The sequence below is a fragment of the Sinohyriopsis cumingii genome, chromosome 8, assembly GCF_028554795.1.
Source record: "Sinohyriopsis cumingii isolate HCF-2022 chromosome 8, ASM2855479v2, whole genome shotgun sequence".
In the NCBI taxonomy this organism is placed as follows: Eukaryota; Metazoa; Mollusca; class Bivalvia; order Unionida; family Unionidae; genus Sinohyriopsis; species Sinohyriopsis cumingii.
In genome coordinates this window covers 88780060-88804901 of record NC_142968.1, presented here as the reverse complement: position 1 = coordinate 88804901, position 24842 = coordinate 88780060, and the positions used below count along the sequence as shown (strand labels likewise).

General features: G+C 35.9%; 1 protein-coding gene across 4 annotated transcripts in view; it reads left to right on the top strand.

Moving 5' to 3' along the window:
* Positions 1–1782: 1782 nt before the first annotated feature.
* LOC149794098 (sodium- and chloride-dependent glycine transporter 2-like) overlaps positions 1783–24842 on the top strand; it is an 87540-nt gene continuing 64480 nt past the window's right edge. Inside the window, exon 1 of one of the 4 annotated variants that reach the window (XM_089968062.1) lies at positions 1783–1893. The gene's annotated coding sequence lies outside the window, so the exon portion shown is untranslated. Of the gene's footprint in view, positions 1894–16985; positions 17075–17121; positions 17228–24310; positions 24333–24842 lie in introns of those variants that run through there. The other 3 variants (XM_089968066.1, XM_089968064.1, XM_089968065.1) reach the window with 3 other exon arrangements.

Here is a 24842-nt window from a genome sequence, read left to right as displayed (position 1 = left end):
TAGATTCTCATTCTCATGAGACTGTTCATTATTCTATAAGGTCATGATGGATTCTCATGAGATGGTTCATTATTCTATAAGCTCATGATAGATTCTCATGAGACCGTTCATTGTTTGATTTGCTCATGATAGATTCTCATGAGATCATTCATTGTTTGATTTGCACATGATAGATCCTCATGAGACTGTTCATTGTTCTATATGCTTATGATAGATTCTCATTGTTTTATATGGATACTATCCCTTTGTACCTTGGGGTTAAGACTAGTTGTAGAAAGTTTGCATCAAATTTTGGTTAGATTTTTCATTTGCTTATATTTCCTAAACCCATTGATAGATTATTTATGAAGTTAAGACAGTTCACTCATTGATTTGCTTGCTCACGTCAATGACCTTACAATCAAGGTCACATTCACAGAAAATTTGTTTTAAGGTTTTGGATAAAGTTTTTCATCTGCTTATATTATTTTATTTAAGTTTGTTATTAATATTATTCATATTTTAGATTAATTATATATGTCTTGAATCTGTACAATATCAACATTGAGGTTAGAGTTTGCATATAGATAATTTTCTAATAGAATGGAATAAATATATTGGCATTAAATGTATCATATGGAGTACTAACTATACCATTCATTGAAAATAGGTCACCATGACTTGTATTTAACTGTTTAGTGATTTAGTTAATCTTTTTTAAGCTCATTTTCTCAATGTCAGGGTCTGTATTAAGGTCATTTTGTCACACTATCGCTCAGAGCTTTGTGTTCAGATATGTCAATAGTCATTGAGTTGTACCTACCTTTGGCCTAAACTCACTTTTTCTGACCTTATTGCTTGAAGAATCCTTTAACATGGATAAAAATACACCCTTCATTCAGAATTAAATCATTGTGACCTATATATTTTCCAACACAGTAATCTGCAATATATTTGATATAGCTTAGTTTCTCAAACTTTAATCGAAAGAGTCATGTAATTTGATGGGCTGATGCTTACTGAATTGTACTATATCACAATCCAGTGACCTGCATTAACCTTTGTGTAAGGTGCACTTTCTCAGGCACAATTGCATCCTGAGTCATATACCTTGGTATACAGATGATTCATGGAAAGTACCACACTTTTCAATCCAAACTAAGTCACTGTTACCCATTTGCAAAGTACTTTACCATTTAGACAAACAATTAACCATGCAATCCGTCCATAACTCCATTGTCATTTTTTTCCTTGTCTGTTTAGTACTGAAAATATTTAACATTTCATTGGTATTTTTTCAGCAATTCATTCATTAGGTGCAATATTTTCAAATATCTATATATTTTGAAATAAAAAAAGCAAGTAGATGCAGAATTATTAAAGAAAGGAAATTTCAGAATTATGCTCAAGAAATAAAATCCACATTTTCTAATTATCAGTTCATATATTTGCATCTGTGGTAAATAATCCATATAATTTGTGAAATCCATACTGTCAGCCTGACTATTTTCTTTGTTAGGCTTGAAACCAATAGTGTCTCTCTTGTGGAAACCATGATTAAATCTGCCTTCTTCATTTCTTCACGAAAGACACCAGAAAGGAAAGATGCTTTCAAGGAGTTCAGATATTCCTTTATTGGCTTGTTAAGTTATTATTATTATTATTATTATTATTATTATTATTATTATTAGTTTTCAAAAATAATAAATTCCCAAGCGTCCGCATCAATGAAACATTTCCGTAAAATTCTTTAAAGTTAATTGCGCGTACGTAGTTGTCAAACTATCTAATCCGGAAGTGGATTCTCCCGAGTACTACCAGGAAAGTCCAATTACGACAACACAGACAAAGGCAGAAATTTTGTGATATCGATAGATGGATTGCTAAGGCCACAAAGGATGATTAGTTTGACAGGCAAGTAAAATATGAGTTGCTCTGCATGAACTCTGTCTTTTATATTATGTAAGTTCGGGAGATTTTCTCACAGGGGCTCGTAACTTTGTTTACAATTTATCTGTCAATCCTTATACTATTATGTGTATGATAGTTAAATTGTAAGCAAAGACACGAGCCCCTGTGGAATTTCTACTGTCAGGGTTTCTTGATTTTAAAAAAAAGAGTATTGACGCAGTAATTACGATTAATATGAAAGAAAAATATTTAAAACAAAAAATGCGTGTCGGTCGATTCTGTGATTGATAAAGATAAATGCAATAAACTGACAACAAATAATATTAATTAGTCTTTAAACACATTTGACAGTCACTTAGTCTTTGTCAAAGGCACCTAATTGGTTTAAACTTCGATGATAAAATGGCAACCTGCATTATTTGTATACCTTTCCATTTATTTGTACTCTTAACTGATTTTAAAAACAAAAGCATCAACAATTTGTTTTTAAAATTGCAAAAAACTTAGTTATTTCATTCATCAGTTCATAATTTTTAATCTGATTGTCACCAGGTGGTACTTAACACCATCAGCTTGTTCGTTTTTCAAATTATAGGGGTTTCTTTAGTAACATTGTCACCATATTTGCATGGGGAAGTCAATTTTCAAGCAACAGCTGTTATGGTTTTCTTCTGTGTTTGATAATCTAAACAATTTCAGAACTACACCTCTTTGAACACATTCATCCAGGTGTTCCTCCCATTTTTCAGTTGTTTTAAACTATTTATTGCTGGTAAGACAGTTTTTGCTGAAATGGACTGTATAATAAACCAGGGAAGGACAGCGAGTAGTCTGTCTGCTTGCTTACATTGAGAGCTTCCATTTTCATTTGAAACATCGATAAGTTGATAGTGTTACAAACAAATGGGACAGTGTGTGAATACTGTAGTTAGTATTGACCTCCATCACCATCAATGTTATTAAAAGTTGTTGCTGTTGTTGTTGTGGGGTTTAACGCCATTTTTCAGCACACGATAGGCTATACATGACGGCCAGTATTAATGGTGGAGGAAGAACCCGAGAAAACCCCGGAAAGAACCACCGACCCACGAGAAGCTACTGGCAAGCTTTCTCACATACCCACATTGGCTGAATCCTAGACTCGAACCGCCACAGACAGAGGTGAGATGGCAGTGATCCGTAACGAAGAGCGCTTTAGACCACTCGGCCACGCGGGGCCCCGTTATTAAAAGTTGTATAACTATTGCATACTACCTGTCAACTCTCATGTGGGTTTGTTCTGTGCCTACTTCCTGAGTCCATATAGCTCCCTCATTTTGCAGAGAACTCCGATTATTACATTATCTCTTTCGATTTTCATTTCTCCAAAAAATAAGTCCTACATATACTGATGTATGCAATACATAGAAACCATGTTTTATTGAATATTGTTGTGACAAAATGATTATCAAACTTGAAAGAATTCACTTCTTCACTAAATAGAGTGTTAAGTTTAAACATTATTCAACTAAATTTATGATTTTTTTACCTCTACAAAAATATACAAATTAGAAAATAAACCAGAGCAAACAACACAACCACAAGAAAATTGTCAGCAATTAATTTCAATCCCAAAAATGGTCACTGTGAATGCTTGAGCTACATTCTCATCAGAGAAACCTACACAAGTAAACACCTGGTATTACTGTACTCTATATACGAACGGTAATTACCATCATCAATTTAAATGAAGAAATGAAAACTCCACTTTGAATAAAAATATTTTATAGTAAACAGTGTTTAATGCCTTATGAGTTGACAATAAGGAAATATGGTGGGAGGAAAATAGTTGCCACATGTACTGTATTGTGTAATTTGTGAGCCTGCCTACTAAGGCACCTTTTGTTGCCCCAAAATAGTGTGTCCTTTATTTGCCAATCGATTGCCGGTGATTACATAACACACTGTAGAACATGGTTTCTTGCATTGATAAGATTAACTATTAATTACTTATGCTGGCTTTCTTGCTTGTTTACTTAAGACTGTCCTTTAGCTATTGTGCAGTTTGGCCACAGATGACCAGAATCTGAAAAAAGGGCAAATCCTTTGGGAAAATAAGGTTTGTCTCAAGAAGGAATTGTGCATCCTTTAGGAATTTCACATTGGGCTAGGAAGATCAGTTAATAATTAGTGATGGTGAGGCTTAAAAATGTCACAACAAACCTTCCAATGTTTGACCCTAATCTCCCTATTTTGTTTATTCAGTCTCCCTACTTGGCTTTTGAAAAGTTGACTGGTGTGTTGTTGATTATACCCCAGATAATTAATTGTTTCTTTATTGACAGCAACTAAGGCAATGGTGATACCATCCAGAACTACAAACATATGTAATTTTAAGTTTAGGAACAGAATGTTTCAGTTATCTAATTGGACATAAAAAATGGTGCTAACAGCTGCCTCGCTTGGTGCTCAGCATTGACCCTTAAAGTGCTAGGTGCGCTGTTGGTCAAGGTCTCGTAGTGCTTGTCACGAGTTTAGTCGTTTTCCAGGTAGGCAACAATGTACACATCCTGTTACTTCAACTTGCCATGACTGCTTGTAAAATTATATTTTATTGGTTTATAGAGGCCCAGAACAAGCATTCCGTTGTACAAAGCATTTAGCAAAGAAGTTTTACAAAATACTCATTTCTGAGCACTTGGTTAGTTGGTATCTGGAAAAAATAAAAATGTCTGACTCTGAATACGATGGTGATTTCTTGCAACAAATACTAACTTCAGATAGTGATGATGACATTGATCTTGAATGATTGAGGAATATGAAATTATTGGAGCTGGTGAAGTGTTGTTGGAAATACCCATGAGTGATTTTGGACCAGGAATTGACATGGAACTGGAGTTGCTGGCTGGACGAGAAAAGATGGCATACATGTCACCCCCCCCCCCCCCCATTCACTGGTACTTCAAAATTAAATGACCAGATGGTGTATACGGAACCTGTTGACTATTTAGGACTTTTTTATGACGAGTTAGATCAAAAAAATTGTTATGCAGATCAGAGTTCATGGAGCAGACTTGAGGAGAACAGTCGCATGAAAAAATAGCAGCTTGACATACATGTAAATTACAAACAAAGTGGGGTGGCCGAGTGGTCTAAAGCACTCTCCGTTATGGATCATTGCCATCTCACCTCTGTCTGCGTGGGTTTGAGTCTCGGATTCGGACAATGGGGGTATATGAGAAAGCTTGCCAGTAGCTTCTTGTGGGTCGGTCGTTCTTCCCGGGGTTTTCCCGGGTTCTTCCTCCACCATTAATACTGGCCGCCATGTATAGCCTATCATGTGCTGAAAAATGGCGTTAAACCCCACAACAATAACAACAACAACCTCTGACATTCATGGAGTGAATGTTAACAAAACTGTTACCTTTTCTTTACCTGTGCTTTTCACAATTTAGATATAAGATTGTGACACACATAACATGTACATGTACATGGTTGAACTACTAAAGAATATAACATTCCTTTCATATATTTGAACTTTTCCATTAAAAAACAAACAAAAATACAGATGAAATACAATCATAACTTGTCATTTTACCTGTATTTGAACCTGTACATGCAAGTATGTTAAACTTACACATATGCCTTGATGCTAATCTTAAAGTTGACACATCCACCATCATTATTCATATAGGTTATGTGTATCTATTGTGTATATTTATTGATGAAATATGTGCAATTTAAAAACTGCAGTTTTCTTCTCGTTTTCCCCCCAAACAATTCAGCACTGAGGGAGCAAAACAATATAGCATTTTAAGGGTTAATAGGTTAGTATTAAGAGCCTGGTGCCAGGATGTGACCTGGTGGGACATCATGCTAATTTCTGGTAATGGACATCCCAGGGCAAGGATATCAGAATACCTTGGTCATTTCAACAGTCTACATGTCCACAATTTACCATTCTATCTTCAGGCAGTGACAGATTACCTTGTCAAAAGCAAAGTAAGTGAACTGTCACTGCTGGATACAGTGCTTGTTGCCTTAGGCATCACATCTCTGTATGATAATATAGTGCTCATTGAAGGCATGTAAGGAAGCATTGTAAGCAAGATCATGCCACTTGCCGGTATTTTTAAACTTAATGTTATGGAGCTAGTCATACATGTAAGACTCAATAAAACTTTGTATTCAGTGTCTCTCAAGCAATGGAATTGCATTCATTCAAAGATGGACCCCATTAGGGTCAACTTTTAGAATCAGTGGAACTTACACTGTACCAGTGGGTATGCTGCATCAATGATATAGAAATGAAGTAGCAACATGGAAGAGAAAATCTGGATGACTTGATATAAATAAACGGACAACGTTCATTATTCAATAAAAATAAAGCAGAAGTCCCCAAATTCAGTTTTTTTGGACACAATAACCAGACTTGTTGAAAACAAATTACAGACTTCTTAACATTCTAGTTAAGGTTTGAAGAGTTGTCAGTTTTTTGATGATGCCATGTATAGCCTATCGTGTGCTGAAAAATGGCATAAAACCCTACATCAACAACAACAGCATCATCCTACATGAAAATGGTTCTGATGTGACGTCCAGTATGGCTGGCAGTGTTACCAGCCTTTCTTCTGTATGAAATGTAATATTGCCACATTGAACATCTTGGTCTATATTGTTTGTTCTACTAATTACTCCTAATGAACTGCACTGACCCAGGTCTGCCAGTGCATTATGTGATGGCAGATCTGGGTTTGTACAGTTTGCAGATGGACTTGACTTAAAAGTAAGTACGTTAATAATAATAATAATAATAATGAGGACTTTGTATAGCGCCTAATCTTTAGAAGCTCTAAGCGCTTTACAACTTTAGACAACACCTATAAGATAAGAAACGCACTAATATTATTACAAAAACAAACAACATGAAATTAGAAAAACATTAAAAAAATAAAAAACATGCTGAGAATATTTCAGGTAGGAAACATTATTAGGTCTTTAAGTTTGTTCTTGCTGTTGAAATAAGTGAGTTTTGAGAGCCCTCTTGAATGTGATCACTGTGTCTTTGTGTCTAAGTTCAGTGGGCAATTAATTCCACGTTGCTGGGCCCTGGTATGCAGAAGAATGCTGTCCATATGACTTTGTTTTCATACTTGGAATAATGAGTATACGATTTTCAGAAGAGGAGCATAAGTATCTTGCTGGTGTGTACACATGAGTGAGGTCAGATAGGTATGTTGGACTAGAGTCCGACAGTGAAACGTAGCACAGAAAACAAATTTTGTGTTTGATTCTGGATCGAATGGATAGCCAGTGTAGGGTACAGAGCAGCGGGGAGGTGTGCTCTGATCGTGGTAATCTAAGTATGATCCGAGTAGCTGTGTTTTGAACTTTTTGAAGTTTCTGGAGTAGATATTGAGATGAACCAGACAGAATTGAGTTACAATAGTCCAGTCTTGAAAGTACTAATGAACACACAAGTGTTTTAGTGGCATCAACTGAAAGATATTTGTGAATTGAGCTGATGCGTCTCAGCTCAAGATATGCAGCCTTGCATATGTTCATGACATGTTGGTGCAATGTGAGAGTACTGTCCAGAGTAACACCTAGGTTTCGTACTGATTGTGTGAATTTAATGTTGGCATTGCTGATATTTATTGTTTTAGGTAAAGGATGTGAAGGAGAAAGTCTTTGTGTTGTGATCAGAATGGCCTCAGTTGTATCATCATCATTCATCTGCAGCTTGTTACAAGTCATCCATGATTTCACATCAGAAATGCACCTCTCTACACCTTGGATGGTAGCATCAACTTCAGTTGGGTGGCTAGATTTGTATATTTGGGTGTCATCAGCGTACAATTGATGAGACACTAGATGATGATCTATGACGCTTGAGAGCGACTGAGTGTATATAATGAAGAGAACAGGTCCAAGAACAGACCCCTGTGGAACACCACAACATAGATCAACTGGGTTGGAGTGTATTCCATTTGCAGATACAATTTGTGTCCTGTTGACCACGTAGGACTTGAACCACAGTAAGGCTGTATCATGAATGCCAAATACATGCTGGAGACGGTGAAGTAATATATCATGGTCTATTGTGTCAAATGCTACAGACAAATCAAGGAGGGTGAGGACTGTAATCTTTCCGTTATCCAATGCAGAGAGAATGTCATTAACTACTTTTAGAAGAGTAGTTTCAGTACTGTGGCAAGGGCGATATGCAGATTGTACATTGCTAAAAAGACTGTTTGAATTTAGATGAGATACAAGCTGGGATAGAACAACCTTTTCTAAGATTTTTGAAATGAATGGGAGATTAGAAACTGGGCGGTAGTTTTTTAAATTGTTATGGTCTAGTGTTTTTTTCTAATCTAATAGATAAAATTACAAAAATAAACACTGCATACTTTTATGCATGATGACGTGGGTGTATTGTGAAACTACTGCATCAGCACTGAATGGCTATATTTATTTTATAAAGACAAGATGGATCTGGATCATGTGATGGTTTGGGGTTCCAGGTCATTTAAATGAATTGTCCATCAGTTATAACCTACCCCCCAAACATTTTTTATTGTAATTAAGGCATCCATTTTAATCCATTTCACTATCTGTGTTTGCCCGTAACATTAACCCTTTTTGATGAATTTTGCAGTCACGTATAAGACTATCCTTAACGTTTGATTGGCTCTCCAGTAACTCTGAACAGGTAGTAGCTGAGTCATACTGATTGGCAGAATTATTCAAAATACCAATGGCATCATTTCTTCATCCGTTAAGTCATGTATTAAATTAAGAAGAGATTTGTATTTAAAAAAGGGATGTCTTCTACGCTCAGTCAATGTACACACTTAAGTAGCACTTTCACTGCTATGTCTTGCTTGGGAGATTGTTTTTGTAAACCAGCATTCAAATCTGCCTGGTGTTGTTGACCTTCAATCATCAGTTTGTGATCTGGCAACCCAACATGCCTTGCCAGTGTACTATTCTGAAAGTTATTGTTTTTTGCACATTTGTCATATTTGTTTTAGCCTTTGAACATATCTTGCAAAACAAAAAGGCATTTTCACTGTTACATTCTTCACTTGACTTCTTTTTGAAAAAAATAGCCGCTATGTTTTCAACCATTGCTGCACAAATTATGTTTTATCTTACGAGTAGCAGTTGCCTAATCTTTGGATGATGAAGGCTTCACTGGTTCGATAACAATACTATTATCATCGGTCGGTCATAAACGTGGTCGAAAAGATAATTTCGTTTGTTTCAGATCTATTTTAATACTTTTTATTGGACGCCATTTTCATTCGAACACTGGCAGATCTTATAATAATGCAAGGCATACAACTAAGCAACTGGAAATTGTTGCTTCATTGCGTGACAAAGGTGCGCATAAGATAATAGTTTCTCGTGAGAATCACTTTAAAATCATGCATTTATTTTCACCCTCTTTCTTGGGTGGGGTGATTATATGGTTCTAACATGCTGTTGCTTCAAATGATGTGACAGTTACAGGTCACATATGGTCAGCTCCAGGCTCCACACTCAGTTTTAACCCTATGTATTAAACTGTTATGATAACATTAGTGCAAGAAACTGGTGTGTGCATGTTTTCCCAGTTTGGGAGAATTGTAATCTAGCCATTAAAGTACATGTAGTTAGACCAAACCTTAATTTTATGTTAATCAGCAAAACATATAATATTGAGGTGCGCCAATTTACGTCCTGGTGACAATTTTAGACAGAACCATTGTTTTTTGCTAAAAGGCAAAACATAAACATTGGGTTGCATTGATTTATGTACCGGTGACAGTTTCTATGCATCAAATTGGAAAAGTCTGCATATTTGACACATGAGGCATGGGTAGATAAAACACTGCCATTACCAAAAATTTAAAATTTACCTTTTATATGGTTTTAAATTCTTCCCGTTCTGACTGGTATGTAGTGGTACAAGTTTCAAAATATGATAGCATGACGTATACTTGTTATACTTTTGTGGTAGTAAGTACACATACCTTTAATACAAGATACAATTTCCTTCCTATTTGCACTTGTGTTTCACTTAACATTTTGAGAAGTATTTCATTGTGAATAAAATTATGGTCATATAAAATGTTCATTATTATGCTTTTATTTTTGCCAGTGAATATTAGAAGAATTGGTTGACCTTTCAGTATAGTCCTCGGTCTATTTCGATGTTAATTTTAAATACTATTTTGTATAATTTAGACCTGAAGAAAAATTCTGTAGTCCCCATGTTGTGGTATTTTCCATCTGTATATCCATCTTCTTAGCTCTCTGCATGTACTCTTTACTCCGAAAAGACTTGATGGAAGTTCATTAAACGCAGTAGCATGTGTGTCTATATAATAATTTTTTGTGCAAGTGATACCTATAACTGTTGGCCTCATGTATAATCCCTGGCTGGGAGTCAAACTGGTGTTTTAACTAAAATAAAATCACTTCATTTAGGTTTACATTAATTAGAAGACACTTGTATATACAGGCATCTGGTCATAAAAGACATTAAAACCTTTGAAGTTTCAGAACATATTTCACTGCTAAGGTACATAAAGGATAATACTGTATGTTATATTGATTGTTCTTTATATACAGGTTTAACTGAGAATGCAGTCAAAACCAGGATGACATCAAAATCCATAAAGTACATGTGTAATTACAAACTCTTAATCACCACTCCAGTAGCCTTCTGGTTAGAGCATCTGCCTCAAATGTGGGAGGTTGCAGGTTCGAACCCTGCCCGAGTCATAACAAAGACTTATAAAAATGGTATTAACAGCTGCCTCACTAGGTGCTCAGCATTAAGAGGTTAGTGTTAGGATGGTTGGCCTGGTGTCAGGATAATGTGACTAGGTGGGACATCATGCTATGGTATGATGCCCCAGTGGTAGACATCTCTATAAACTGCCACACTACAGGCATTGTAGCGATATGACTGAAACATTGTTAAAGCTATGTTTAAAAAAATCCAAATGACAAACGTGTAGTAAGGATAATGGGGTTGAGAAGGGTGGATCAAAGTTTAAGACAATATTGTGTCAGACAAAGCATTATTTACAAATGTCTGAGAATTATAATTGATAAGTTTTGTGATTGTTTTCAGTTTTAGTTATCAGGATGATCAAATAAGAAGCAAATTATTCTTTTGAGGCTGGATAATCGACAGTGATGTGTTTCTCAAATATAAAACTAAGTACTATTTTTGCATTAAAGTTGTGTAATCAAGATGCAGTGAATCAACCATGCTTTGTTGTTTCATGAGTTTCTTTTCTATGACCCTGATGACAGAGAATGTCCCATGGGTAAATGTCAGTTTTGATGTGTGTGTGTATATATACATGTGTGTGTGTGTGTGTGTATATAGAGAGAGAGAGAGAGAGAGAGAGAGAGTTGTTGTGGGGTTTAAAGCCATTTTTCAGCGCACGATGGTGGAGGAAAACCCTGGAAAGAACCACTGACCCACGAGAAGCTAATGGCAAGCGTTCTCGCATACCCACATTGGTCGAATCCGAGACTCAAATCCATGCAGACAGGTGAGATGGCAGTGATCCATAACAGAGAACACTTTAGACCAGTCGGCCACTCGGGGCTCTTGTGAAAGAGAGATTGTAAAATCTGTCTTGAGAGGCCAGAATAAATTACAGATATATTGATTATATGGCATTATAACCTGTCGTGACTGACCACAATGACTGGTCTTGAGAGGCCATTATTATGTTGGTGATGGTCTTTTCATGTCCAGCAGGTGGAAATAAGGTTATAAAGTGGGGATCTCAGTATTTTCCAGGTTCTGATCCAGGGATTACATATCTGGTGATTTTCATGCCTGTTAAGGGTTTAGATGATTCTAGGGCAAAGTCTGAATAGTTATAGAGTTTTAAATTTTTGTAAAATGTAAAATCACTTCCACTTCCACCGCTAGGGGTGCTGTCACAGTCTACAGCCAATGGACCATCATTGACTAAAGTTTTATTTGTCAAGTTTTAATGGTATAGGAAAAGCTCAAGGACATAACACACACATATGTTTGGACTCTCAAAATATCCCTTTGATTCTTTGAAAGCAAGGTGCACATGTGATACTGGAGGATACCATTGGTCAAGTTAATGTGCTGTGCTGTGCTGATAGATGGTCAAAGTAAGTTAACGGTATTTTAACCATCTTGTCCATTTGAATTTTTGCTTGCTCATGGAGCAGTCACACATGATAATATGAAGCTATGTTAGCTTTAAACAAAATGGGTCACTGATGGATACCCTATTCCTGTATCTAGGAGAAAGCACACATCCATGACATTGCTTTTAGTAAATTGATGCAGACAGTTTTTCCTACCCCTATATGCATTTCAGTGTTTATGTGTACCAGTACAAACAAGACAATCTATGTCTAATTTTTTACTTAGAAAAGATACATTTTTCAAAGAAATAAATGTCTGTCTTAAACTGAGTGCATGGCCAAGTAAATCTGAGTAAATATGTGAAAATGACATCTGTTTAATTTGGTTAATTGCACATCTGAATATCTCTTATAGATCCTTCCCCACATATCATTGCTTCACTTCAGATTGAAAGAGTTTGTTGAGCAATATCATGTTTTATGCATGTCAACGCCAAACATGATTGGATTTTGACTTTCCCTTCATAAATTTATTGAAGTTGATATTTATTTTGCTGCATTTGTCTGATTTGTTGTTTAAAAGTTCCATGTGGTTGTTACCAGATGAAGCTACATTGCTACATTTAGTGGAAAATAATTGAACTATCTGAGGCCCCACCCTATGGTTTAGTTGTTAATATTGAAAGTACTACAATAGCCTATGTTATCTTTTGGTGAATGTCTCTGTGTACCAGTGTGCAAGATACATGTTTCTCTGACATTCACTGGATCTACCACATTTACTCACTCACACGTCACATCCAAACTGCACAGGCCTATATCTGTTTTCTTATAATATGCTGGCAGTTTGGGCCATTACAGTTTTTGTTAGGAGTTATCAGTAAAACAAAAGACATAGATCCTGCTCTGCTGGTGCATTGTGTGATGGCAGATCAGGGTCTGTGTTGCAGTTAGAATTGATTTATAAGCGTGTATATATGGTTGTTTATTTTACAACAGTGTATTTGCAGGATGTAACTGGATATGTACTGTACAAGTATATGATGTGGAGCCTTATTTCTACCATGATAAGTTCAAGGAAACATCCTAAATATAATTTTTGGAAAGTTATGGATAGACTTATTCTTGGATCTGTTATTTTTATGTTAGAGATAAATTGTCCAGATTAATATGAACGTCTGTCTCTTCACTATTCATTAAACTGCAGGTATTGATAGCAAAGTTAGAGCTGTTCCATTACATAAAATTATTTACTTTATTTACTTTTAGGCTAAAAAATATGTTTCCAGTCAGCGAACTGTCCCAGTTTCTCAGTGGTGATTTTTCTTTCCCTGATGGTAAAATAACATATTTAAAAAAATCACATTAAATATATATATAATGTTGAAAAGTGAACTGTCTACCATAATTTTAAAACCTGTGCAATAGGAAACACATTTTTTTGTCCTTACATGTAGATAAAATACACCATTGTTATAAAGCATGCCAAGAGAACATTACTTTTTATTTAAAGAAATATCCTTGCAGATTTCCAAGCTATAGTCAGGTCATCTGTGATTTTTAGTACTAAAATCTGTACCTGTGCATAACAGTGGTGGCTGATCTGGAAATGTTGTTGTTGTAGGGTTTGATGCCATGTTTTAGCACAAGATAGGCTATACATGGCAGCCAGTATAAATGGTGGAGGAAGAACCCGGGAAACCCTGAAAAGAAGATCCTGTAGTGCTTGCCGCTTGGTGAGGTTGATTGGCAGATTCTACCATCTTACAAGGTGTCCGCCATGTATAGTGGTTCTCTTTATCTAGTAGATGATCGCCCTCTGTGTTATTGCCCAGATCGAGTAAATATTAAAACAAAGTGTGAAACTTAAAGCTGGAATAAAAACAGATTTGAGCAGATATATAGAACAGAATGACACGAGCCCCCAAACATGAGAAACAACAGTTTGATCAATTACATAAACAACTGTGAAAATACATTAAATTAGGAAGATACACTTTTCTTTGAAATAATTCAATCATCGAATTTCAAACACAAATATATTTATATAAATAGCCAATCTGTTTTCAATATTAGAATTGGTTCATTGCATTGAACAACTTCATAACCTGCTGATTTCCAGTTCACTCCAACGACACTGGTTGTTCCTCTAGGTCCTTTTGCTTTTTCTCTTCTCCATCCTCCCTACTGTCTCGCCTCTTTTCAGCCCTCAGACTTCGTGTGGGTAGGTGGATACGTAAGTACCTAGATATTTAGATACGTAGATACTCGGATCAGTAGGTAGATGGATACATCAGTGAAGCTATTTCCCCTTTCAAAATAAACAGAGAAGCAACCTAAATCTTCTGTCTTTTGTCCATTCTGAGCATAGATCATTACTCCCCTCTCGTTATGTCAGATATCGATCTATCAGAAATCAAACAGATACCAAAGGCTATCCGGTCAAGCTAAACATGGCAGACCATAAACAAACCTAGTTTCGTAAGATTAATGTACTTCCTAACGGCTATTCCATCCTGACTCCCATTAACATCACACGAGAACAGTTCCATTTGCATCTCAGTTACACAAATGAATGAATGAAACTACATTATTTTCAGCAAATACACACATTTGAGTCTGTAGCATATGTGAAATCATCTAAGATCAGTGAATTCAAACAGATTCTTGTAACTCGTATCAACTAAAGTAATGCATGCAATTCTTAGGTTCATATAACAATCAAGACGACAAATTCAAACAATTTGTCAAACTTATATAAAGAAGATCATTGTACGAATTCAGATAGATGAACTCGACACATTTATACTCGTATAAAAAAATTTGATCTACGAATTTAAACAAATAAATTCATGCAAATACATGTATAAGCAATTAAATTCAAGGAAATCATTATACTGGTATCAACAAATTACATGAGATTGAAGCAAATACCTTGTGCTTTCAAGCTTTGTTCGCTTCTACTGTCAGAATTGTGTCCATTGACTTTCCAGACATCCGGTCCCTTTGACAAATGTTTGAGAGAATTTGTTCCAAATTTAATTGTGGAGTCTCCTGTATTCTTTCACTCTTGCAGGAAAAATGTAGACTGTCTAGATTTTTGATGGGGCAATATTAAAGACCAAGAAATTTCATGTGGGAACCACGACCCTTATTTAGCATAACCAATCAGGACTAAACATATCTACCCCCTTTTATAACTAGGTGCCAAAATTGTAGTCAGCCTGATTTCTAGATTTCCGAATAACTGATTCTGGTCAGTTTTAAATCTGACATTTTAGATACATATCGAAGTTAACCTCTTCCTTCCAGTTTGTCTGGCAGTTAAATAAACAAAGGCTTAATTAAGAATCACTTCCTCTCTCGACAAAGACATTAGAAATCGTTGTAGTATAGCAATTTAGTAAGCACCTGTCCCCATAAATCTAATTAATTGTTCTCTGGCCCAAGTTAATGTGCCCTTCATAGATCGACAGAAATTTGCTTCCTTACAGACCCACAAGAAGCAACAGGCAAGCTTTCTCACATATCCACATTGGGTGAACCCCAGACTCAATCCCATGCAGAGGTGAGATGGCACTGACCCATGATGGTGAGCACTTTAGACCACTTGGGGCCCCAATCTGGAAATGTATTTGACATTATTTTTAAAAATAACACAGCAATAAAATAAAAATACTCTCATTTTTGTATTTTATATTTTAGGGTGAATTTACAAACATTGGAATGTAGTTATATTTATGATTCATTTGATGTTAGGTTTCTATAAATAGGTTCAATTATTTTTCTATATTATGAAGATTTTGTCTACACCACATATGATGAAATGTTAGCCATGAAAGTACAGTGTTCTCAAAATTATTATGAGAATTAAGTTATCAATATGATATTCCAGGTGACGTGATTAGTAGAATTGAAACAAAAGGTAGCTTATTACCTGTCTGAATAGGAGATGTTCTTGAGCTTTCAGTAGCAATAAACAGGTATGCTACAAAATGCTCACTCACAGATGGGATATTTTTCATTTTATTCCAGCTGCGATATTATTCATCTTTAAATTATTTCAAATAATATGATGGGTTATTAGTTTTAAAAAAATTGGTACTAATCAGAGCAACGGTATTTTTTCAGCTAATTGGGGACTGGAATTACAAACAAAAGTCCCAGTCTCCTTGCTCACCTCTCCCTCCCACCTACCATTAAATGGTCAGTCCCTTGTACTGTTCTGTACTAAAACCATGTAATATGTAGTTCATTCACATTTAAGAATTTTTTGACAGCTGATAAGTTTTGAAATTAATTATTTTATTTAGTTTTAATAGAGCAACATAACATCATCTTCGAAAACAATATAACTATTTTTTGAATGATTGAGATTGTTCATGTTGCTTAGATTTTAAAAATGGAGAAGATTTTTTTGTCCTTTCTAGCAAAACATTGTGAATGTTTGCATGCATTTCTGTTCACCGCTGGGCAAAAATTGGGAGCGTGCTTTTTTTGGGAAATCCCACCATGTTCTGCTACAAGCTTCTCACAGTGGATACGTGAGCTTTATAATGTGGGCATTTCATTGGAGAAGTAGGACACTCTTGTACTTATTTACTCATTACATTTACAGTACTTGAGATTAGAGGTGTGTTATCAAAACATTTAGTGCTATCAGCGTCACCAGTCATGGCATGCAGTGAAATAGCATTGGTTGTGAATGGGATACCATGTGTATTCACTTAGAAGTGGAGTCAAAATGCAAACAGCGAAGATCCTAATCTGCAGTAGGGTCTATATTGCTTGTTCTTCTGATTACTTCTAACAAACTGCACAGTGTCAGATCAGCCGGAGCATTGTTCTTTGGCAGATCTGGGTCTGTGTAGTTTGCAGTTGGATTCCTCTTATAAACGAGTAAATACAGTTACTTGAACTACAGAGTTGTTAGAAAATGTACAGAAGTATATCAAGTCAAATCAGCCTTAAACAGTAATACAGATGACATTTGAAGACAGATAGTTGCTTACTATCTGCTTTTCATCTCTACTGGTTGTTGAACAGAATTGCATATGGCAAGGTCAGTTTTATGTCATCTGTCATCCATCCATCTGTTAGGACAAGTTTGTAATCAGTAATTCTAAACTACATGGAATATTGCCATGAAACATGACACACATTCATCTCATGGTCTAATTCAGGCATATGCATTGTACTCTTGGACATGTGCCAGGTAAGTGATATTTAAACCATAACCTAATGATGTAAATAAGCATATAAAATCAGGTCATGGGCCATGGGCCAGCCCTAAGTGGCTTTAGGTTGTACATACATGTATCTGGTCTAGTTGGTCCTAAATAAAAATGGTGCCGCTTGGGTATTCAGTCTGGCTGCCCCAGTGACCATTTTGAAATTTTGATCACTTCTCCTTGAATGGATGGTCCTATCATTGATGGGTTTTCACTGAAAGACTTTTTATGGTGTCCTAAATGAAATTGAGGCCGATCTGATGCCCAATATTGCCACTACAGTTGCCATTCTGAAAATTTTTTATCACTACTTCTCCTGAATGGAAAGTCATATTGCCATGGGGTTTTCACCAGAAGATTTATGATGTTGGTCATATGCAGATGAGCTGATCTGATGTCCACTGGGTTTAACCATGGCTAACATGAAAATGTTTGTATCCCTACTTCTTACGAATCTTTGGTCATATCAAAAGACTTCTTATGTCAAGCTGGTCCTAAATAAAAATTGTGCAGATCTGACTTTCAATATGTCTATAATTGCAGCAATCTTCAGATATTTTGTTATCAGTATTCGTCATCAATACATGATCATATCAAAACCATACTTTCACTGAAAGACTTTTAATGATGCCTAGATGGTCCATTCAGACCTTCAGTATGCCTTCCAGTGGCCATCTTCTTGATCTTGTTATCACTATTTCTTCTGAATGAATGGTCTTTTCACTGAAAATCTCAGAACAGATTTTGAATGTTTACTGTATGCTGCTAGGTATTGCAGCCCAAATAAATGTAAAATATTGATATCAGGACTACCTCCTCAAGTGGACACCAAAGCGAAAGAAATCAATGATCTGATAATTGACCTTTATAATGTGAAGACTTCAACCTGCAGTACATTCCACAATACACATCTTTCTTTCTTCAGAACCAGGATGTCAACCTAAGTCTCTACCACAGAGACAAAATTCATTTAAGCAGAAAAGGAACCTCTCAACTACTAAGAAATATTAACATGTATGCCCCCATTTTCTGGCCCTATAATGAAGAGTACTGTCTCTACTGTGGAGAAACTGGGCACATGATAGAGGTATGCCATCATGGCAAATAGATTGAGTGCTTCAGATGCCATAAATATGGACACAAACAAAGACTTTGTCCATCAATGCATTATACATATTAGGAAGCTGGCTAAGAGGAGAATGCCAATGCTTCATTTACATCAAATTTAAATGTACCGAGTCAGACTCTTGTGTCTAACTGTTCAGTGGACACTATTGTAAACGCAAAAGTTAACAGATTTTCAGGGTTTGGATGTGACTTTGAAGATGCTAATATATATGAACATTTAAATATAGAAATAGGATGTCAGAATGATAAAAGTAGTATGGAGACAATCTCATAGAGTACCCTATTGCATGATGACATACACATAATTGATATGAATCTAAATACAAAGTGTTTTAACAGAGGTCACTTAAATTTACAAGGTATAGTGGGAACAACAGACCAGATTAAGTTAATGTTGTCTTCCAAGGAAAATAATATGCATGTTTTAGGACTCACTGAAACCAAACTAAATGCTAACCACAATGATGATCTATTTCACTGTCAAGGCTACAATAAACCATTACACAGGGACAGAGAGACAGCAGGGGGAGGTCTTGTTGCATACATTAGGGAAGATGTAAATGCAGAAAGGTGACTTGGAGTCAAATGAAATTAAGAGTATATGGGCGGAAATTTTTCAAAATAATGCAAAGTCATTCCTAGTTGGTTTCATTTATAGGCCACCTTCCTCCAAAGCAGTTTGGAATGATAACTTTTGAAAAATAATTGAAAATGTTCTAGCACAGGAGAAAGAAACATATACTCGGAGATAGAAATAAGGACCTTCTCAGTATTCAGAAAAGGAACAACTAGATGGAATTTGTTGAATCATTAGGCCTAGACAAGCTGGTAAATGAACCTACAGGGTAACAGAAAGCACTCTTATTGATCATAGTTATACCAACCTACCAGATAATGTGGCTTGTGTTAATGTACCAAATGTTGGTCTTAGCGATCACTATCCTACTTTTTTGACAAGAAAGGTTAAATGCAACAAAAATAAGAAAAATACACACAAAATGATCACCAACAAATTGTTCAAAATTTTTAATGAAGAACAATTTCTCAATGACCTATATAAAGTTCCATGGAATATGATCCAAAATTTGGATGATATAGATGAAGCTCTGAGGGTGTGGACTGACTTATTCATGGATGTAGTCTCTAAGCATGCACCACTGAAAATACATACATTGAATAAAGACTGAAATTCAGCCTAATTGGCTTACTACTGAAATCCTAGATGCTATGAAAGCACGAGACCATGCACAATATAAAGTATGGAGAAATAAATAACAAGTATGATTAAAAAAGCTAAAAGAACTTATTATCAATCATTACTTGAAAACAAAAAGAGCAACACAAACTCCATTTGGAAGGTCTTCAATGAACTACTGAAATCCTAAATGCTATGAAAGCACGAGACCATGCACAATATAAAGTATGGAGAAATAAATAACAAGTATCATTAAAAAAGCTAAAAGAACTTATTATCAATCATTACTTGAAAACAAAAAGAGCAACACAAACTCCATTTGGAAGGTCTTCAATGAACTACTGAAATCCTAGATGCTATGAAAGCACGAGACCATGCACAATATAAAGTATGGAGAAATAAATAACAAGTATGATTAAAAAAGCTAAAAGAACTTATTATCAATCATTACTTGAAAACAAAAAGAGCAACACAAACTCCATTTGGAAAGTCTTCAATGAACTCACTGGAGGAACACACAAAGATCAGACAAATAAAATTCACTCACTTCTGGTAAATGACACCATAGTCACTGATGACACTGACACTGCAAATGTTTTCAATGATTTTTTTACCAACATTACCACAAAGTTAAAAGAACTAGTGATAGAAAACAAGTTTAATGAAGTGAAAAAGTTCTGCAGCAGCAAAATCTCTAAGGAGTTATGTTTCTCTATCCCACCAGTATAAAAAACTTTGTTAAAAATGTCTCAGTGAACTTGATACCAAGAAAGCTACACGACTTGATCAGATTGGTCCATGACTCATTAAATCTTCTACCTCTGCTATGGTAGATAGCATAACATTCATAATCAATTAAAGTATTGCAACCTCTTCTGTCCCCAGAATATGGAAAACTGCAAAAGTAACTCCTATTCACAAATCTGGTTCTAAGGATGATGCTGATAACTACCAGCCAATCTCAATACATGTACTACCAAACTTGTCAAAATTGATTGAAAAACATGTCCATGACTCATTCATGTCTTTTTTAACCAAACACTTGCTGTTACACCCAAATCAATCAAGCTTTAGACAGAAATATTCCTGTGAGACTGCCTTGATCTCCCTAACTGATAAATGGCTTCAGGCATTTGACCAAGGTAGAATAATAGGATCTGTATTTGTAGGTTTCAGGAAAGCTTTTGACATGGTGGATCATGAAATCCTTTTGAAGAAACTGAAAATCTGCCAATGTGATGAAAGTAACAGTTAGATGGTTTACTTCTTACTTAAGTGGGAGAACACAACATGTTTATATAAATATTGTTCTGTCTGAACCTGGAACAATTAGATATGGAGTACCACAAGGCTCTGTTCTAGGTCCATTACTATTTATTTTATTTATTAATGACATACCACTTTTACTCAGAGATTCAAATTCATCAACAGATCTCTATGCAGATGACACAACATTGTCAGACATCCAAAACACAAAGCATGAACTCGAAATTTCTTTACAGAATGCCCTAAACAAACTGGAAAACTGGTGCACATGTAGTGGCATGGTGGTAAATACTGGTAAAACTAAAATATTACATATCTCAACATGGCAAAAGGATAAAAATTTGCAAATGGTCTGTCATGATAGACTAAATGGTGTTCTGGTAGATAATAACCTATCATGGACTGAACATATCAAACACATCAGTAAAAAAGTTGATTCAAGTTTATGGCTTCTCAGTAGAATAAGACATTTTCTCCCTGAAAGGCACAGAAAACTATTTTATAACAGTTACATACAACCCTATTTAGACTTCTATAATACAGTATGGGGTAATTTAAATGATAAAAACATAGCAAAGCTGGCACTTCTTCAAAAAAGAGCATTAGGGCTAATATCAATCCAGAAAGAAAGCAAGGAAAATTTAGCTAAGTTAAAAATATTACCTATTAAAGACCGAATCTGATTGAGAAAAGCCAAATTAATGTACAGGATATCCCATAATAGTGCTCCTGAATATTTACAATCACTATTCCAGTATAGGCTACCTGGTAATACTACCCACCTGTGATCCATGTCTACCAAACAGTATAAAATTCCCAGACCAAATAAGGAGTTATTTAAAAAAAGTTTCCAATGCTTTAGAACTCTGCTCTGGAATAGTATTCCAGTTGAGATTAGAAATGCCCACTCTATTTCCTTCTAACAAACCCAATATATCCAGTGGCTTCAGAGATGCAGCTAAAATAACTCAATTCCTTTGTATGAGGGCCTCAGGGTTGATTAGTTCTTAGCTAATTGTGTTACTCTCCTTAAATTAGGTCATTATTATTGTTATTATTACTGAAAAACATCTTATGATGTCTAGTTAGTCGTGAATGAAAATGGTAGTGATCTGATATGACCGCCACAATGGCCAAATTGAAAATCTTGTTATTATCACTTCTTTTAGATGGCTGGTCATACCGACATTGTACTTTAACCAATTGACTTCATATGGTATCTTGTTGGTACTAAGTAGACATGGTACCAATTTAATATCAAATATGGTCACCATGGCATCCATCTTAAAATCCTGTTATCATGGCTCCTCCACAACGGAAAGTCAGGTCAACATGGTGTTTCCACCAGAATACTTCTTACGATGCCTTATTGGTCCTAATCGAAAATGGTGCCAAGTGGACATCCGCTATGTTCACCACAGCAGCTGATTTGAAAATCATGTTATCACTGTTCAATGTCAGAGATGGTTAAACACTCGAGACTTAAAAGAAAGAAATGGTCTTATGTTGATGTTTTTTTTTTAGCCAGTTGAGCATTAGGATATGGAGGGACTCTTGTTTTGTGAACTATAAGTAAATATTCAACCACTGTGCATCATGACATTTACCATGTATATTTAATGTTTCTTAAGAAATGTTTATCTTGAAGCAGCTCTTGGAAGGTAATTATGTTTTTGTAATTTTGCTGGTTTAAATGTTTTATTCCTAGTTTATCTCATTTACATAATCAATTTTAGCAGGCATCTGTTGAATCAAGCATCCATATCATATCATTATTGTTTTTTTGTCATGCATAATTATCCATTAAGTTTAGTCAGTGTGAATGGATTTATTATCAGTACAATATTGATCATTTGTTATGTATATATAAATTTCAGGAACTAACATTTTTTATGTAGTATTGATCCACATCATTCAGATTTAACATTACTGTATTGAAATATACAGTACCTACTTGGCACGAAAATATTGCCTCATAGCAGCAGTTGATGCTTTAGCCTGTTTAAAGAAAAGGACTCTTAAAGCAGAATTTCTATGGATACAAAAGTCATTAAACTCTGAAGATTTCTGCATCTCACACCAGCGACGAATCTCTATGTTGGACCTGATGGTGTTGCTGGAAAGTAACATAAGTTACATAAGTCTGGATTTTGTCTTAGAGCACAGCCTTGTCCTTGAAAATGCTGGGAGTGTCACTAGCCATGAATTATGCTCTGCCTACCTTAAAATGCTGGGAGTGTCAGTAGCCATGAACTATGCTCTGACTTCCTTGAAATGCTGGGAGTGGCAGTAGCCATGAATTATGCTCTGACTTCCTTGAAATGCAGGGAGTGGCAGTAGCCATGAATTATGCTCAGACTTCCTTGAAATGCTGGGAGTGGAAGTAGCTATGAATTAGGCTCTGCCTACCTTAAAATGCTGGGAGTGTCAGTAGCCATAAATTAGGCTCTGCCTACCTTAAAATGCTGGGAGTGTCAGTAGCCATGAACTATGCTCTGACTTTCTTGAAATGCTGGGAGTGGCTGTAGCCATAAATTATGCTCTACATACCTTATAGCATGCCCTTGGATGCTGTACCAGGTGCTTGTGGGGGGTATATTATGGCCTCCACTGGATGCTCTTCAAGGTGCTTGTGGGGCATATTATAGCCTCCCCTGGATGTAGTACCAGGTGCTTGTGGGGTATATTATAGCCTCCCCTTGATGCAGTACCAGTGCCCTATTATATCCTCACTTGGATGCAGTACCAGGTGCTTCTGGGGATATATTATAACCTCTCCTAGGTGCTGTACCAGGTTCTTGTGGGGACATATTATAGTCTGCCCAGAATGCAATACCAGGCCATTGCAGGTTAATTCCATTTACTGTAATGCAAATGCATGGTCAGGGCTAGAGTAAAGTCCACCAACAAGTTGTTTTGGAGGTTGTTGTTGTGGGGTTTAACGCCATTTTCCAGCACACGATAGGCTATACATGGTGGCCAGTATTATTGGTGGAGGAAGAACCTGGGAAACCCCCAGAAAGAACCACTGACCCACGAGAAGCTACTGGCAAGCTTTCTCACATACCAACATTGGCGGAATCCAAGACTCGAACCCACACAGACAGAGGTGAGACGGAAGTGATCCGTAATGGAGAGTGCTTCAGACCACTTGGCAACTTGGGGCCCCTGTTTTGGAGGTAAATGTCGCATTGCTGTTACATTGAAGAATTGGTCACTTGATGACTCTGTGTGTGTGTGTGTGCAGTTTATGCTGCTATTGCCTATAAGTAGGACTGTTTTTGTTTTGTGGCTTTTCTGTATCCTTGTCTGTTTTCAGAGTTTGCATGTACTAACTTTTAAAACTTATTATTTTTACTTAAATTAATTTTGACAGATTCCAACAGCATATGACTTTCTTGACAACCTAAGTGTGGTATGTACATGTTAACTGGAACTAAAGGAAATTACTGACCACTTTGATGTTGCAAGTGCTGAACTAAGGGATGTACAGGTGCAAAGTGAGCACTATTCCACTGTACTTTGTTCAATCCTGACTTCTATTACATAATTTCTTTGCTGTCATAATATAGTAATATTCATATAGTTGTCCTCAGAAACATTTGTTTTAAGTTCATTATTTACAAAGAAAAGGCTTGTGTCAAAGGGACCTGGTTTGATCTTTTAGCAGGTAGAGATTGCTGATTCCTGTCCGGTGTGATTCACATTAACGTGTAATCATTTTTGCTGATTCTTATCTGGTATAATGCACATTTGCATGTAATCATTTGTGCTGATTCTTATCTGGTATAATGCACATTAGCGTGTAATCATTTGTGCTAATCCCTATAAGGTATGATTCACATTAGCGTGTAATCATTTTTTCTGATTCTTATCTGGTATAATGCACATTTGCATGTAATCATTTGTGCTGATTCTTATCTGGTATAATGCACATTAGCATGTAATCATTTGTGTTAATCCCTATAAGGTATGATTCACATTAGCGTGTAATCATTTTTGCTAAGTCC